This window comes from Pseudorca crassidens, chromosome 10 (genome assembly GCF_039906515.1).
Source record: "Pseudorca crassidens isolate mPseCra1 chromosome 10, mPseCra1.hap1, whole genome shotgun sequence".
Taxonomy (NCBI): Eukaryota; Metazoa; Chordata; class Mammalia; order Artiodactyla; family Delphinidae; genus Pseudorca; species Pseudorca crassidens.
Window position 1 is genome coordinate 50,140 of NC_090305.1, and position 16,661 is coordinate 66,800.

Genomic DNA, 16,661 nt, shown 5'->3' on the forward strand with positions numbered 1-16,661 from the left:
AGCCCACAGACCATGTTCAGTGACTACTTTTCCCCACAGCTCTGGGCAGGACTTGACACAAAGATAGGTCAGTTAATGTGGGTGAAGCCGTAACAAGTTTCTCCATTACTTTTGAGTGGCCAAGGGTCCTCTAGAGGGAGCCAGATGACTGTGGGAAAGGAACAAGCTTTGCGACATCTCTTATTTTTTTTTTTTAAGATTTTTATATCACTTTTTCTGATTGAAGTATAATTGACTTAAAATATTTTATTAGCTTCAGGTATGCAACGTAGTGATTGATATTTTTATGCATTATGAAATTATCACCACTACAAGCCTATTTATCATCTGTTATCATACAAAGTTATTACAATATTATTGATTATATTCTCTATGCTGTACATTATATCCTTATGAGTTGTTTTTATTATAACTGGAAGTTTGTACCTATTAATCCCCTGTACCCATTTAGCACAGCTCCCCAGCAACCACTAGTTTGTTGTCTGTTCTCTGAGTCTGTTTCTGTTTTGTTTATTTAGTTTTTTTAGATTCCACATATAAGAAAAATCATACAATATTTGTCTTTCTCTGTCTGACTTATTTCACTTAGCGTATTACTGTCTAAGTCTTCCATCTATGTGTGTCCCCAATGGCAAGATTTCATTCTTTGTTACGGCTAAGTAATATTCCATGTTATATATACAAATATATATATATATATATTTATATATATAATACCTATATGCATCTCACGTCTTCTTTATCCACTCATCTATTAATGGACACTTGGGTGGCTTCCATATCTTGGCTGTTGTAAATAGTGCTGCCGAGAACATCAGGACCCATAACCTTTTTGAATTAGAGTTTGGGGTTTTTTTTCAGGTAAATACCCAGATGTGGAATTGCTGGATCATATGGTAGTTCTGTCTTTAATTTTGAGGAAACTCCGTATGTTTTTCCATAGTGGCTGCACCAATTTACAATCCCACCAATAGGGCCTGAGGGTTCCCTTTTCTCCACATCCTGGCCAACACTTGTTATTTGTTATCTTTTTGATAACAGCCTTTCTGACAGGTGTGAGATGCTATCTCATTGTACTTCTGACTTGCATTTCCCTGATGATTAGTGACGTTGAGCATCTTTTCATGTGCCCATTTGCCATCTGTATGTCCTCTTTGGAAAAATGTCTGTTCAGATTCTCTGCACACTTTTTAGTTGGATTTTTTTTTTTTTTTTGATGCTGAGTTGTATCAGTTCTTTGTATATTTTGGATATTAACCCCTCATTTGATGTATCATTTGTAAATATCTTTTCCCATTCGGTAGGTTGTAAGGCACCCTCTTTGATGTTTGTCCAACTCCTCGTTTGCAAAACATTTTTGTTTTAATCAGAGTTGTCCCCAACTCCAAATCATTCTGTATGTATTGTCAGTTATCCTATAAATCTGGATGTTTCTTCCTGAGCAACTTTGTAGCTTCCCTTCTTAATGTAAGAAATGAAACTGGATTTCCCGGTGGCACAGTGGGGAAGACTCGGCGCTCCCAATGCAGGGGGCCCGGGTTCGATCCCTGGTCAGGGAACTACATCCCACATGCATGATGCAACTAAGAGTTTGCATGCCACAACTAAGGAGCACAGCAGCCCGCCTGCTGCAGCTAAGACCCAACGCAACCAAATAAATAAGTAAATAAATAAATATTTTTTTAAAAAGAAATGAAACTGGAGTCTGCTAATAGTACTTGAGTGTAGGTAACAATTCTAGATCTTTCCATAAAATTTAACACAAGGGTCCTCATGGGGAGGTTCCTTTCTTTCTCGTTTGAATGTTGATTCTCGCATTGGCTTGGGCATATCTCTGAAGGTGGTTTTTTGTTTTTATGTTTCTTTTGAAGAAAAAACAAGTCTTTGAGGCTTGTCTGTGAATTCTTGTTACTTCAGAACATAGCTCTTTTTTTCTGCTTTTTTTAAAGGTAAAAAGGCAGAAATTTATTCTCTCACAGCTCTAGAGGCCAGAAGTGTGAGATCAAGGCATCAGCAGGGCTGGCTCATTGGGAGCGCTCCTTGTGGCTGGCTGACAGTCGTCGGTATACCTGGTCCTTGCCTTCACCTTCACATGGATCCGCCTTGTGTGCCTGTCTGTCTCCAAATCTCCCTTCTTTGGGAGGACTGCGGTCATGTTGAACAAGGGCCAACCCTAGTGACTTCATTTTAACTGGGTAACCTCTGTAAAGATTCTGTCTCCAAATAAGTTTATATTTTGAGGTTCTGGACATTAAGACTTTAACACATGAATTTGAGGGGAACACAGTTCAACCCACAACAGTGCCCAAGCTAGAAATCTCAGACTTGGCTTTCAGTGTTCCCTCCCTTGCTCCCTAACCCCAATCTTTAGCCAGGTTTTGCTGTTTCTCTCCATGTCCACCCCTAGTCTGCACCTTCATATTCAGGTGACCTCTGCCCTCTGACTCATCTCCTCCAGCCAGTTCTCCCTTGCAAACCGCTGTGGTCCTAAAATCAACTGGTACCAGGTTTGTCACATTTTTTTGGTTTCTCAGGGACAGTGACTCTCTAGTATTAATTCATTTAATCCCCACACTAACAGCCCTTAAATGTGGATACTATTACTACTATTATCCACATTTAAGGGGTGTTAGTGTGTGGATTAAATGAATTAATACATGTATTATGCTTAGGTGCCAGGGACATAGTAAATATTCTACAAATGTCACCTACTATTATTGGGACTAAATCACAATTACTGCAGGACATGATTCCTAAGTCAAATTATTGCCTGAGGTAGCTCTGGGGGTGAAAGGATTACACAATTTTGTCTGTACTTTCTACCTTCTGAATTTTTAAGAAGTGGAGCGCCGTGGGGACATTCCCACTGACGAATGACTCCTTCACACAAGAGGGGCATGATTTCCCTAGAACGTTGTGCCTAGTCTTCCAGATCGGCTACCTCTCAGAGGGACACCTTGCACGTTTCAAAAAGTAACTTCCTTAACGCACATCTGCTTGGTTTTCCTTCCTCTCTCTCCTCTTTGTTTCCTTTTTTCATATTTAAACTTTTGAGCATATTAACAAGACCGAAAAATTTTCCCCAGTCCCTCTTTTAACTGCAACATGATTCAGCACACTTCTGATCATTCTTTTATTCTGGATATGTGGTTTTTCTTGACCTTTTTTAAGGACCTAGTTCTATGTACTTGTCCTATGTGACTTACCGTGATGCCAGAAATAGACTGTGATTAATTACACTGTTGCTTTTTTTTTTTTTCTGAAACCACAGTCACATTAATGGGTATTTGTCATTTGACATCTATGAGGTACATTTTGTGGTTATTAATCTGAAGCCAGGATTCAAGGGAAGTACAATTCTCTTAAGAAGTTTATTTGGATGTTGAAAGAGTGTGTTTAGGACCACAAAGCGGTTCAGAGATAAAACTGGGATTTGATTGCTAAAGAATTAATGCATTGAATTTCATGCAAGAACAAAATATCAGCAACGAGAAGGTGGCCCAGTTACTCTGTTGTGGTGGAATTAAGACGCGTATGTTACCAGAAATCACACTCTCCTTCCGTACTCTCTGGGGTAGATGCTTAGCTGAGGATTTCTGGGATGGCCCAGTTACTCTGTTGTGGTGGAATTAAGACGCGTATGTATCAGAAATCACACTCTCCTTCTGTACTCTCTGGGGTAGATGCTTAGCTGAGGCTTTCTGGGATGCAGTATCATGTGATGAGAAGAGTTGTGATGGGTAATGGCAGGTGACTGCTTTGTAGCACTGTTTTCTTCTAGAAGGGAGGTAGGGATCTTAATGGGAGAAAGAAACAAAAAGGACTAAAAGGTAATAGCTCCTAGAAAATATGAAGGTGGAACCAAGAACTAGAGGAATTAACGTTGTTAAGGGTTATAGTAGCTTGTGATGTCATTACATAATAAAATATAAGAAAAGTCATGATGTCTGTAAATACCTAATATCTGAAATAATTTAGCAAAACTAAAATAAATAGATGAGAACAATAAAGATGGAGGACTCCCACTATCTGATTCCAAGAATTCCTATAAAGCTACAGTAATTAAGATAGTGTGGTGTTGATCTAAAGACAGATAAGTAGATCAATGGATTAGAATAGAGAGTCCATCCAGAAATAGAACTATACAAATATAGTCAGTTGACAATTGACAAAGGTGCATAAACAGTTGATGGAGAAAGAAGAGTCTTTTCAGCACACAGTGTTGGGATAATTTACATCCATATACAAAAAGATGAGCCTCGACCCATATCTCATACCCAATGCCAAAGCTAACCCAGAATGGATCATAGACCTAGGAATAAAACATAAACTATAAAACTTCATGAAGAAGATATACCAACTTTCAACATTTTGGTATATGTCTTTGTAGTATTCTATTCATATAAAATCATATCAGACTGTATATACTATGTTTGTAACCAGTTTTTTGTCACTTAACATTATATAATTAACATTTTTCCATTTTACTAGAAGGCTCCTCTTGCCTCTTCATTGAAGGCCATCCTCTGGTTCTAGGACAGAGGAAAGCTATGAAGCAGGCAATTCGTTAAGAACTTGGGCTCCTACAGTGGAATCCAGAAACACACTTGGTGGCCCAGCTCATCCATCCTGTAGGGTGGCCTCAGAATGAAGAACACAAACCTTTTCCAGTGACAAAACTCAGAACTGTGCTGGAAAATCATGTACCACACAAAGAATCCTGAAATTAAAATACCTGAAAAGAGAGGTGTTCCCCATAAGTTACCTGCTGTAGCTGTGGGGGCACGCAGATGACTTGCTCAATGTCAGTAACCGACACTGAGAGTATTTGGCCTTTTTCCTCTGGGTCAACTGCTTGTGTTTTCCAGACCACAACACTCTGCAGTGTCTGTGTCTATGCCTGTTAAGATCTTTAAAAAATCCCAAGCCACATAAATTGTAATAAACCAAGACATTTTGAATTCTACCCTTTAAGTTTGTGATCACATGTAAAAATCATGTCCTGGGTGTGGGTTGGTTGATAGTGATGAATTCATTGTAGGAAATGGTCATATGACTTCCTTCTGGAGGAGAGGCCTCTGGGGGAGGGAGTGCTTTGGCCCAAGTCCAGGGGACACAGGTATATTTAGCCTCTTACAACCATGAGCTGCTGGGGTTGAGTCAGACCAGTTCTACTCCTCTGTGAGGTCCTCAGGCATCACTTGGTGTATAGAGTAGATTCTATTCTCTGTCTCAGTTTCTCCATGTGAATGTAAGACCCACTCCATAGGAGCAGAGGCTGGACCACATCTGTTTTTTTCACCTCTGTATTCCAAGCATCAAACAAAGTGCTGGCATCTGATGGGTAAGAAATTAAAACTGTGTAGGATGGATGGATAGATGGATGGGCAGATGGATGGATGAGTGGATGGATGAGTGGTTGGATGGGTGGATGGATGGGTAGATGGGTGGGTGGATGGGTGGATGGATAGATGGATGGATGGATAGATAGATGGATGGATGGAAGAATGGATGGATGGATGGAAGAATGGATGGATGGATGGATGAGTGGATGGATGAGTGGCTGGATGGGTGGCTGGATGGATGGATGGGCAGATGGATGGATGAGTGTCTGGATGGGTGGATGGATGGATAGGATGACACGGTACTGATTTGTTGATCCTGTAGTTCAGTTTGAGTGCTTTATTGAAGTCATGTACCCGGGTGTCACACACCCCAAACATCAGCCTTCAGTTTAGGCAGTTTCCTCTCAGTCATGAGAGGAACAAGGTAATGAACACTCCTTTGATTTCTCTCTACTCCTTGTAAAACCCCTCAGGTTGCTCACTAAGTACATCTACAACAACGGAGATTTGGCACAATCCTTGCAGCCCCTCCCCTCCTGGCCAGGGACTTCCAGCATGGCAGGGTTTGTCTTCCAAGCCACCTGCATTTGCTCATTAGGGCCACACATGTGTGTCCCTTCTGTCAGGTGTCCAGCACAGGCCAACCACATTCAGCCCTTTGGTAATGTGATTCAGCCCATCTGTGACGATGCTGTCACCCACTCACCTCAGGTGCCCAAGCAGGCACACTCCTCCCTTGTAGACTGTGGGTCTGTGCCATTCTGTAGCTGCCAGTTTGCTTCCTTTCTCAGATAGAGAAAAATTGATAAAGGGTCCTAGGCGAAAGCAAAGAAAGTAAGCTTTGGGGTCATTTTACGACAGGCATAGTAACTTGAAGTCAGGCTCCTACTGGGCTTTTTCAAAGTTGAAACCCATACAGGACTCCCATTACAATCTTGGCATATCCCTTAGGGCTGCCTTCAAGGAACCCACATTATCAGGCACTATCGGGCAACAATCTAGAGATACTTGCTTTTTGTTCACCTCGGTAGAAGTTTATTAAGGGCTGAATGTGGCAGGTACCATGAATTCTTGCTTAAAGAGAATTTACAACTTGGTTAGGATAAAAGGTGATATGATTCGAGAAGAAGGCAAAATACACTCAGAAGGTGAACTCTACACCCTCCTAGTCCAAGAGGGGAGGAGTATCTTTCTCTGCCTTCAGGTAGAGAGTCATAAAGCAACACCTAAAGTTAATCTATTAAAAAAGAGAAAGTTTAAAAATTTTTTAAATGGAGTGACATCACACAGACAACTTATATCCATTCAAATATAAGTTGGAAACTGTTAATAAAATGAATCGGAACCACCTCCTAAAAAAATAAATAAATAAAACCTTCAGGGATTTAGGTTTCAGTTTCAACTATCTGAAATTTAGTTGCAAATTTAGGGGTAAATAACAAAAGCTCTCTAAACAGAAAAACAGATGCAACAGGGTTTATGCACCCTACGTAAGTGAGCTCCACCTTCGTCCGGTTGAAAGAAGCATAACACTCCTGCTTACTAGACAAAAACTAGTTAACAGAAGATATTTCAAGCAGAAATAATGCTGCCAGAGATGGAGTCTCTGCATTTAAAAAAGAGACAGCTGAAAGTGAAGAATTATATAAACTATTTTGTAATGTCAGGCACAGGAACTCAAAAGGCAGAATAGTCTTAAGACATTTTACTATTCAAGCAACCAGGCTTACAATTTCATGGCTCCTCAAACAAAGTACAACACACTTCAAATGTTACCTGATTTTCTAATGTGATATTCTATATATAACAGTAAGCTAGATGTTGGGAACACTGAGTAATTTCTTTTAGGTATGATGGTATAAATAAAAATTCTATTTTCAGATCAGCCCCTAAGAGTAAATGACCTCCATAATACAACTGCAATATTTATAAATTGCAGTAAACATAACAGAAAACAATTCTAGAGCCACTGTTTTGTTTTGCTTTTTTTTAAACACGTGAAAGCCATATGGTAATACTAAAATAAGCCCATAGTTTGCAACTCTCCCCAAACCACTGGTCTGGTCCAGAGCCCAGGCCCATTTGGTGGAGATTGAATCGCCCTTAGGACCAGTGCTTTTGCTTGATTTCCCACACAGACCACTGGAATCCAAAACAGGTAGAAATATGGATTGGGAATGTTTCATATGAAAGGATGCAGTGAGGGTTAGTACTTGCCTCAGTAAGGCCAGAAGAGAGCTGATTTGTCACCAGAACAGGTTAAGGACATTCTCCTCAATTTGCTGCATCTATTCTTTACGAAACCACTGAGGGCAGGGTCAGACCCCCTTGTATCCCCAGCACCTACTGAATGGCACATGGTAGACAGTAAATGTATTCTGAGCACATGAAACAATGAATGGAGGTAGATATCCTTTCCCAAAGAAAAGCAGCCACTGAAAGAGGAAGAGTCACCCTAGCCTAGGGATGGGGATCTAGGTCCCCACTGCCTATTCCCAGAATGTCCAAACTCAGGGGCTGGAGGCCAGAAAGCCAGGCACAGAGTGGCATCTGGAGCCACTGGGAACCCCAGCACCCCATGTAGCAGGAATTTCTAGGGAAGCAACAGCTAATAAGGAAGGGAGAGGAGAAGTATCCAGAATACTCAGTGTCAACTGGTGGTGGCATGAGAAAGAGAAAATGTACCAGCAGCCAGAGGTGAACTCATTTAGGTAAGAGACCTGCTAAAATGAATGTTCCTACTAGAAAATCTCTCAAGCCATAGGAAAAACAATTAAACTGTGTTTAGTTCCCTCTGAGAAACAAAAGAATATTCAATGCACTTTAGAAAGAATGCCAAAAAATGCATTAAAATTTAAAAGAATTCATTATTTTTCATGAATTGAAAGAATGTTCCATTATTTGCAAAATGCACTGATGTGCTAGGTAAATGAGAATTATTTCTCCCAGGCTGAAAGTTATTTTAACAGCTGATTAGAGTTCTGTTTTTTAAAAAAAGTGTGACTCAGTAGGATAAATCTTCCAGTCCAGTCTAATGTTAGAATATGTCTATACATGGCTTTTGAATGTCTCGATTTTCAGATTCATAAACAATGAAAATGATCTTCAGCTACACCCACCACAGGAAAACAGCTGTAATAACCAAAGGTAAAGGACTGTGTAATACATAGAACCAAAATGAATACAGCTGAAAGTAAGTTCTGCTTTTTAGATTTAGTTCATTGTTAAATAGCTTGTCAGACTAGCAGGAGAAAGTAGATAATTCAATAGCAAGGAAGACTGAAGTAGTACGTTTCAAAATGATCCATTAGTCATCCAGATAGATCATGCTATTCCCAATCCTTTGTTGGAATCCCATCTGAGCGTCATGGTTCTAGGAACTATAGGAATTCCAGTCACTGATTATTCCTCAACAGATCAAACACAGCAGAAAAATGGCAGACTGCAAAAAAAAAAAAAAAAAAAAAATCAACAAAGGCTAAAATCCTTAACAGAAGAAGCTCCTAAAAGTCAATATGAAAAACAAAAACAACTCAATTTTTTTAAATGACAAAGGATATGAGTAGCCAATTCACATAAGAATTATAAATGGCTAATAAGTATTTTAAAAGATTTTCAAGCCCCTGAAGATCAGGAATACACATATCTGACAAGATAGCATTTCCGGGCTTCCCTGGTGGCGCAGTGGTTGAGAGCCTGCCTACCGATGCAGGGGACACGGGTTCGTGCCCCGGTCCGGGAGGATCCCACATGCCACGGAGCGGCTGTGCCCGTGAGCCATGGCCACTGAGCCTGCGCGTCCAGAGCCTGTGCTCCGCAACGGGAGAGGACACAACAGTGAGAGGCCCGCGTACCGCAAAAAAAAAAAAAAAAAAGATAGCATTTCCAGTTATTAGGTGAGCAAAAATTAAAAAGATTGCTAATATCCACTTTTGTGGAGAACGTAGGGCATCGTTTTCTAAGCATGATCTGAGGACCGTCTGCATGAGAATCATTTGATGGGTTTATTAAAAGGCAAATCACCGAAACCTGGAAACAACCCTGATTTCCTTCGAGTGCTGAGCTGACAAACTGTGTCAGGGGACACTACTAGGGAACACTACTCAGCAATGAAAAGGAACGAGCTATCGATAGGCAGCAACTTGGGTGAGTCTCAATGGCATTACTCCAAATGAAAGAAGACAGTCTCAAAAGGTTACATACTGTGTGATTCCAGACTCAAAAGGAAAAAAATTGATAGTGGCAGAGAAAAGACTAGTGCTCAGCAGGGGTTTGCAGTGGGGAGGCTGTGAGTACAGCTCCATAGCATGAGGGAGCTTGCTGGGGTGTTGGAACGCTTCTGTAACCCAGTTGTGCTGGTCACACAAATCTACTACCTGTGTACAATTCATAGAACTGTACATGCCACCTCCCCAAGACTCAAACTTAACTGTGTGGAAATTGAAAAAAAACTGACAAAAATATGTATGGAGCCCACCTCAGACCTAACGATCCAATCCCTGGGCAGGTGGGGTCGGGCCTGTGAGCTTTTCCTAACAAGCTCCCGGTGACTCTCACGGACAGCAAGTTTTGAGAGTCACCAGCCCTCATAGTTATTCATACGAGTGTGAATGTGTGCCACGTTCTAGAGGACAACTAGGGATATCTGTCACAATGTGGACTATGCACATGCCTTCACTCAGCAATCCATGCTTTAGGAATTTACTGCATGGATACACTCACAAGAGTCTGCAAAAGCATGTACAGACATAGTTACTGCGGCTACACACTAGCGAAAATTGAGAACAACTTAGTCTTCCACCAACAGGAAATAGCAAGATAAATCATGCTACAGCCATATAGTGCATTAGTAAGCATGCAGTGGAGAAAGAGAATGCGCCTTTATTTCATGTACGTATTTACATTCTAATACATCTGGGAGGAATCTTCCAGATGTCAGTGAACATGCTGCAGCCCCAGGGAGGGGCTTTACCTGCACTCACCCTACCCACTAAAAAAATGAGAATGAGTTGCCACATATGAAGCTGGATGTGCAGTTCCTTCTGAAGAATCGGAAGGCCTGGCAGCTGGTGTGGCTCACACACTCTGCCCTTTCCCTCAGCACCGTTCTCCGTGTGTGTTATCAGGTACAGGAGACCTTGAGGTATGACGTACCTAATGAACCAAATTTTGTGTTTGCTTTTTTGTATGTGTCCCTGGGTGAATTGAAATTGATATGAAAGGTCTAACAGAAAGATACAAATTAAATCAAATTTAATGTTTTTATTATTATTCTGGGGCACCTTCTCTCTGATGAGGCTTTACACACGTGTCTAATTCTCACAACAGCCTTAGGGTGGATTTTGTTATTCCCCTATACAAATGAGGAAACCATGGGACAGGGAGGTTAAGTCACTTGCCCAAGGCTCCCTGCCCACCGATGTCTTTGTCCCCTTGGGCTCCGCCTACCTTTCCAAGTAGGTTCTGAATTGACAAACCAACCCATAAAAATAAAATTCAGCCAATATATAAGCATATTTCCATAATTTCACGTTAATTAAACAAATATTGATTGAATGTACACTCTGCAACAGAAACTATCAGTTCAAACATTATTTAAATTTGAAGTATTCGAGGTGAACAGCGTCCATTCTGTTTTCTGCGCCTCCCTGGCTACATCCCCGAGTGAGCTCTGGGAGAGTTCTTCTCCATGTCCATAGCCCTCATCCTTCTGATTGGACCACGATTCTGATGGTTAGTTCCCTTGCTTACCAGTTGTGGAGCCTTTTGGATATCACTCCTTCTTACGTGAATGTTTGCTTTGTAACTCTTCCCTGATATGCATCACATCTCCCTTCCTCCTTCATCTCTACTGCTAAGCTGTCTCTTGTTTTCAAAGCATATGTGACTCTTGAAGTTCCTTCTGTCTGAATTGACCTTCTTTACTACTCCCTTGATCTCTCTAACAGCCTCAAGCTTCTGGTCACATCCTCTGAAAGCCTTCCCTGCCCAGCCACCTGGCACTCTTGGTGGTCACCTCTGCCATGGACTCCTCTGCAACTGCTGTGAGTTTCCTGAGGGTGGCCTTACCTCTGTGTATCTTCCACAGGGGGCACAATACCTGTCACCCACTGTGTGCCTAGCACATGCTGCTTGACCCAGCTGGAGACTGACCAGATGAACAGCACTTACAACGGACTGGCCACTGGGGAACACCTCTGATTTAGTTGTTGTCAGAGCCCAGACCCCGTGATGCCGTCTCTCACCAGGCAGTCGCAGGAGTGGCCAAACTTGAACCCGATGGGAGGAAGCGCAGTCCCGGAAAGGCTTTCACAGCTCCACCACCTCCTGGCTTCAACGGCCTGACTGTTAACACAGTTTGGGGCTTGCCCCAGAAGTTGTTTCAGACAGACCGGGTACTAGCCCCACCCCCACCCGAAAGCCCTGACACCCCGTCCAGTCACCACTCCAGGAAGAAGGGGCTAATAAACATTCAAGTCTAGAGTCAGAAGTTCAATGTTGATGTTGTGAGATTGTTGTTTTCATCCACAAAACATCTCTGTGTTCTGCAAAGCCCATGAAAACAAGCACCCGGAGGAAGCAGTGGTGTGGCCCTCACTGCCCACCTCTCCTCCTGCCACCTGCCCAGCATTGGTCATGTATCCCCCGTTGCCCTGAAGGAATTTTCTGAAATAGAACACCCTCTCATTGCCTCAAATTCAATGTGTCTAAACACAAAACTCGGTCTTCCCACTCGAAACGCACTCACTACTGCCTCCAGTCTCCAGTCTTCCTGGCTTGGACCTCTGGCATAATCTCTCACTCGTTGCCCCCTGAGCCTTCCTCTCTCCTGTGCGATTAGCCACTAGGTCATTGTACTGATGAGAGGCTACCTTCTCTGCAGCTCTTTTACATTTGTGTTTCTCTCTCATTTCCTCAGCCACCAGCAAGTCCAGACTCCCCTTTTCCTCCTATGTTTTCTGACCAGCAATGTCTACGGGCAAGGCAGGGCTCAGATGCCACCTCCAGGATTTTCCATTATTCTCTGAGCCTCTGGATTCACTATATTTCACTTCATGAAATGTCTCTAACCTGAGCTCCATCCTTCCCGCAGCTCCAGGACCTGGCATCTGGGTGCTCATGTGGAAGGGTTATCTGCTTCTAGAAAGGGAGGGAGGGAGGGATTATTCCACTAGAATACTCACTGATGTCCTTGTTTCATGTTTTGACCCCAGCTGAACCCAAGAGTTCTCAACTTTGTGGGGGTCTGATGTAAGCTATGGAATCCCTCCTCCAAAAGATGAATAAACCCACAAAATGATGGGTTTATTTAGGGACTCATAGGCCTCCTGAAGCCTATCCATAATCTCCAGGTTAGAAAGCCCTGCTTCATCCTTGCGCCCAACTGAGAATGTTACCGTCAAATTAATCTTCCCAAAGTATGTCAAGAACCTATATCAGAAAAGTGCTATCAAGCAGAGCAGAACCTCTGTGGCTTGGCACTCGTGGCGCTTTACTAACTGGCTATGCTTCTGCCTATCCGTATGTATTTCCTACTCCCCAGGGTATAATCGGGCTGTTGATACCAGAGAGAAGTGTGTCATGCTCAGAAGTGACCAGCACTCTACAGCAGCTTTCTGAGCAGAACAGCCACCAGCAGTGCCACATACTGTCTTCTGGGACGGTGAGGCCACATTTGCTGTGCGGTCTGGCCAGAAGCCTATGGGCATATCTACACAAGGTCTCACCTCCACCCATCAACTTTCTTCCTCCCTCCAGCTCGTATGCTGTTCCCTTTACTCAACATGTGGTTCTTGGCTGGGACAGTTGTGCCCCAGGGCACACGTAGCAGTGCCTGGAGGCATTTTTGGTTGTCACAACTGCGGAATGGGAGCTGCTGGCATCTAAAGGGTAGAGGGCAGGGGTGCTGCTTCATACCCTACAGCGCACAGGACGACCCCACAGCACAGAACCTTCAGGCCCCAAACGTCGACAGATCTGAGGCTGAGAAGCCCTGGTCTCCAAGGGTCTCTCCACCAACAGTCAATCCTGAAACTTCCTCAAGTCCCACCGCCTCACTGAAATTTCCCAGGTCCCTCAAGTCTACCAGGATCTTTCCGTCCTTAGACCCTAGCCTGCTTAGCATCTCCCCAACCTGCACAAATTAGCACTTGACACTTATATAAGTGTCGCCGAATCTTGCATTTGTTTCACCCCATACCCTCAATTAGGTTACAGGATCACTAAGGACAGTGATGTTTATTTTTCTATAGGTATGAGCATAAGGTAAATATGGAATAAATACTTGTTCACCCAAGCAGTTCCCTGAGCACAGAATGAAAAATAAACTTAAATTCTAAGCTTAATTAAGCCAGTGCTTAAATTTACTGGCTCCTCTGAAGGATGCCAGGGTATGGAAGCAAAGGAATCGTGTTTAAATATAAAAGGGAAGTTCTAGAATTTCCACAGAATTTCAACTCTTCTTATGCTGAGGAATATACCTGGAAATGGAAGTCAAGTATCAGCTAGAGTCACAACTGTCCTTTGAAATTTAAATAAAATTTGACTCAACCCTTCAACAATGGGGAAAATCAGCATTTTTCCTGCCCAGGAACTCTTTGGGAAGTTCTGTGTGCAGAAGTCCCTTCTTCTGCTGAGACGCCCTCACTCTTCACCCCCGTGGCTGCCTGGGCGCTCAGCTCCTGTTCCCATCTCCTGAAATCTCCCACAGAGGACATTTATGTGTGCAGAAGCCTTTAGGGATGGTTAGAGGGACAGGGTGGAAAATGAAATCGTAGAAAGCACTATTTTTTTTCAGACAGCCCTATTTTTGGAAGTCCCTCAGTAAACCCAGTCCAGGAGTTTCCCACAGACCCCCCTTTTGCTCCAAACTTCAGTCTCTTGCTGTGTTGCTCTGTGCCTTCTCTGCCTTCTTCCCTTTTCCGAAGACCCTCTGAACCACTTCTGCAAAGCAGCCAACAGTTCCTGCACCCCAAGCCGGCTAGGCTGGCCTTACCCTAAGCAAAGACAGTTATCTTCCTAAAAAACCCGCCCGCCTTCTGTTCCTTCCTCTGCACAGACGTAACCTTGAGTCCAGTGAACAGAAGCATCTGCAGAGAACGCAGAGCTCCGCAGGGAAGGGCAGGTGCGTGGGCTGCCCTGTGGAGCGGGGACATTGCTGGTATAGCTCTCACCACTTCGCTGTGTGTCACAGTGGTTTTCTTGCTATCCAGATCTTGGAGGGCTGGGGACACCTTTAAAGCCCCGTGTGCCAGCCGGTCACCAGGCTGGCTGGGCCCCTCAGAACCAGCCAGCACGCCTCTGGCCGCACCCTTCCACCAGGTAAACGCAGATAGAGGCCTCGCTCACAATAAAGAAACACAGGTAAACACGCCATTTGGGCTGGACTTGCTTTTGCTGATGCACAAAAAGTGCTATAAGGTCCTTGACTCTTATTTTGTAAGTGATACAAGCTCATTATAACCTCACTGGGAGACATGATCTCTGTGAATATTTTAGTGCATTTCCTGCTCTGAGAAGCGTCCTTAGGGAATAAGACAAATGACTGGGTCAGTTTTACCCAAGGAAAAGGCCCGTCTTATTTTACAGGGGCAGAAACCCCTTCTGACCTGCTCCTGGGAAGTGTCACATAGCACCCTTAAGTTAATATGGATATCCCCTGCGGACACTCAGAGGCTTTCTTAGTTCTCTTGCCCCTTAGAATTACTTGAATTGTTCGATAAATATTTATTGAGTGCAAACTGTTGTTACCAGACACACGTCTAGGTGACGGGGATGCACTGGAGCAGACAGATCTCTACTCATGTGGCTCTTCCTCGTGGGAGGAGACAGAGGAGGTGGGCACTCCCCTCATTTCTCTGGGCCTCAGTCTCCTTCCTGAGCAAATAAGGGAGGTTGGACCAGAAATTAAACATCTTCAGAACTTGGGAAACTCATTTGACAATGCCTGTGTGTTTTAAGAGAGAAAATTTCTTCAAGGTTTCTTTTTTTTATCTTTTAAAATTATAATGAGCTCTGCATTTTATTTCCTGACGTGTCCAGGTGTTTTAAAACATGAAAACAATGCTTAAAATGATTTATCATGGAGTAAAAATTGTACTCTGGGAAAACATACCTTGATTATCCAATGACTGACACACCTACTCAGAAAGACACTCCACCTTGAGAAGCAGGACTCTTCCTACTCTGGTGGAACATGGGAGCACTTTCTACTGACGTTTTCTGGACAGCCAGTGCAGAAAGCAAGACATCCAGAAGCATGGTGCTTGAGGTGGGCAGAAGAAACCACTGAGTGGGAACACATTTTCAGAAAAGGGAAGCTGAAGGCAAACTTCCCAGTTGTGCCACTGATGGGGCCTGAGGTCTGAGCCCTGTTGCTTCAGTTCTTGACAGATGAAATGACTTAATGCATGTTTTGAAGCTCCCAGACGCTTTCTATGACCTGACGTAATCCTCACAGTTACTCCGTGAGATGGAGAGCTTGGTCCCTTTTTTACAGATCTGAAAACACAATCAAAGAGGAAGGGCAACTTGCTTAAGGTCATGCAAGTAGGGGACTCAGACAATGCCCCCAATACCAAATTGGTCACTTCTTCCCTGTACTATATACACCCCGTCTCTGGACCTAAAATCCCTGTAAATTACTTAAAAGTGCAGACATGCTCCACTGGTCACAAAGTGGCTTTGTGCTTTGCTCACTATCAGGTACCAATGACATTAAGCAAGGTGCCTAATGGAAGCCCAAAGGCTGGCTGGGAATGAGCTGACTGGCTGACCACATCTTCCTTGGGCTAGTTTGCCCCCAGGTGAGGAGCCTGAACCCAGGTTCCACAGCGGTGGTGAAGGGCCTCCCTGCCTGTGTCTCCTAGGCACCCACATCTACCAGCACACTCTGGTAGCAGCCTGGCTAGTCTCAGTTGACCTGGCCCATTCACTGAGCCCTTTTCAGAGTAGCCATTATGTGTGAACTCTGCTGGGAGTCCTCTAGGAAGAAGAAAGACTTCTTAGAAGAACTTCTTTAGAAGCTGAGTTCTAAAGAAACCTCCAGTGTTCTTCATCAGGCGAGGACTGTTCTCTGCCTAAGAGATCAAGCGGCGGCTGCTGGGGCGGGGGAGGAGGGGAGGCGCATCGAGGGTCTCCAGCAGGGAGCTTTGGCGGGGTCTTCTCAGCGCTCTCTTCTTCCTGCCCTCCCCTAGGTGAAAGCAGCTTCAGTCTCCTAACCTGTGAAGTGAGAACAACAATAACCGACTTCAATGGTGTTTTCCTTCGAATTTTGAGAATTGAGCCTGACTGTCTTTAGCATTATTCTCCTCTACT

At 43.5% G+C, this 16,661-nt stretch overlaps 1 long non-coding RNA gene across 4 annotated transcripts in view; it reads right to left on the bottom strand.

Moving 5' to 3' along the window:
* Positions 1 to 3,352: 3,352 nt before the first annotated feature.
* LOC137231460 (uncharacterized) overlaps positions 3,353 to 16,661 on the bottom strand; it is a 93,977-nt gene continuing 80,668 nt past the window's right edge. The window contains exons 3-5 of one of the 4 annotated variants that reach the window (XR_010946551.1): positions 15,460 to 16,565; positions 6,052 to 6,160; positions 3,353 to 4,735 (exon numbers count right to left, since the gene is read on the bottom strand). This is a non-coding gene — a long non-coding RNA (uncharacterized lncRNA). Of the gene's footprint in view, positions 6,161 to 8,005; positions 8,788 to 10,587; positions 16,566 to 16,661 lie in introns of those variants that run through there. The other 3 variants (XR_010946550.1, XR_010946552.1, XR_010946549.1) reach the window with 3 other exon arrangements.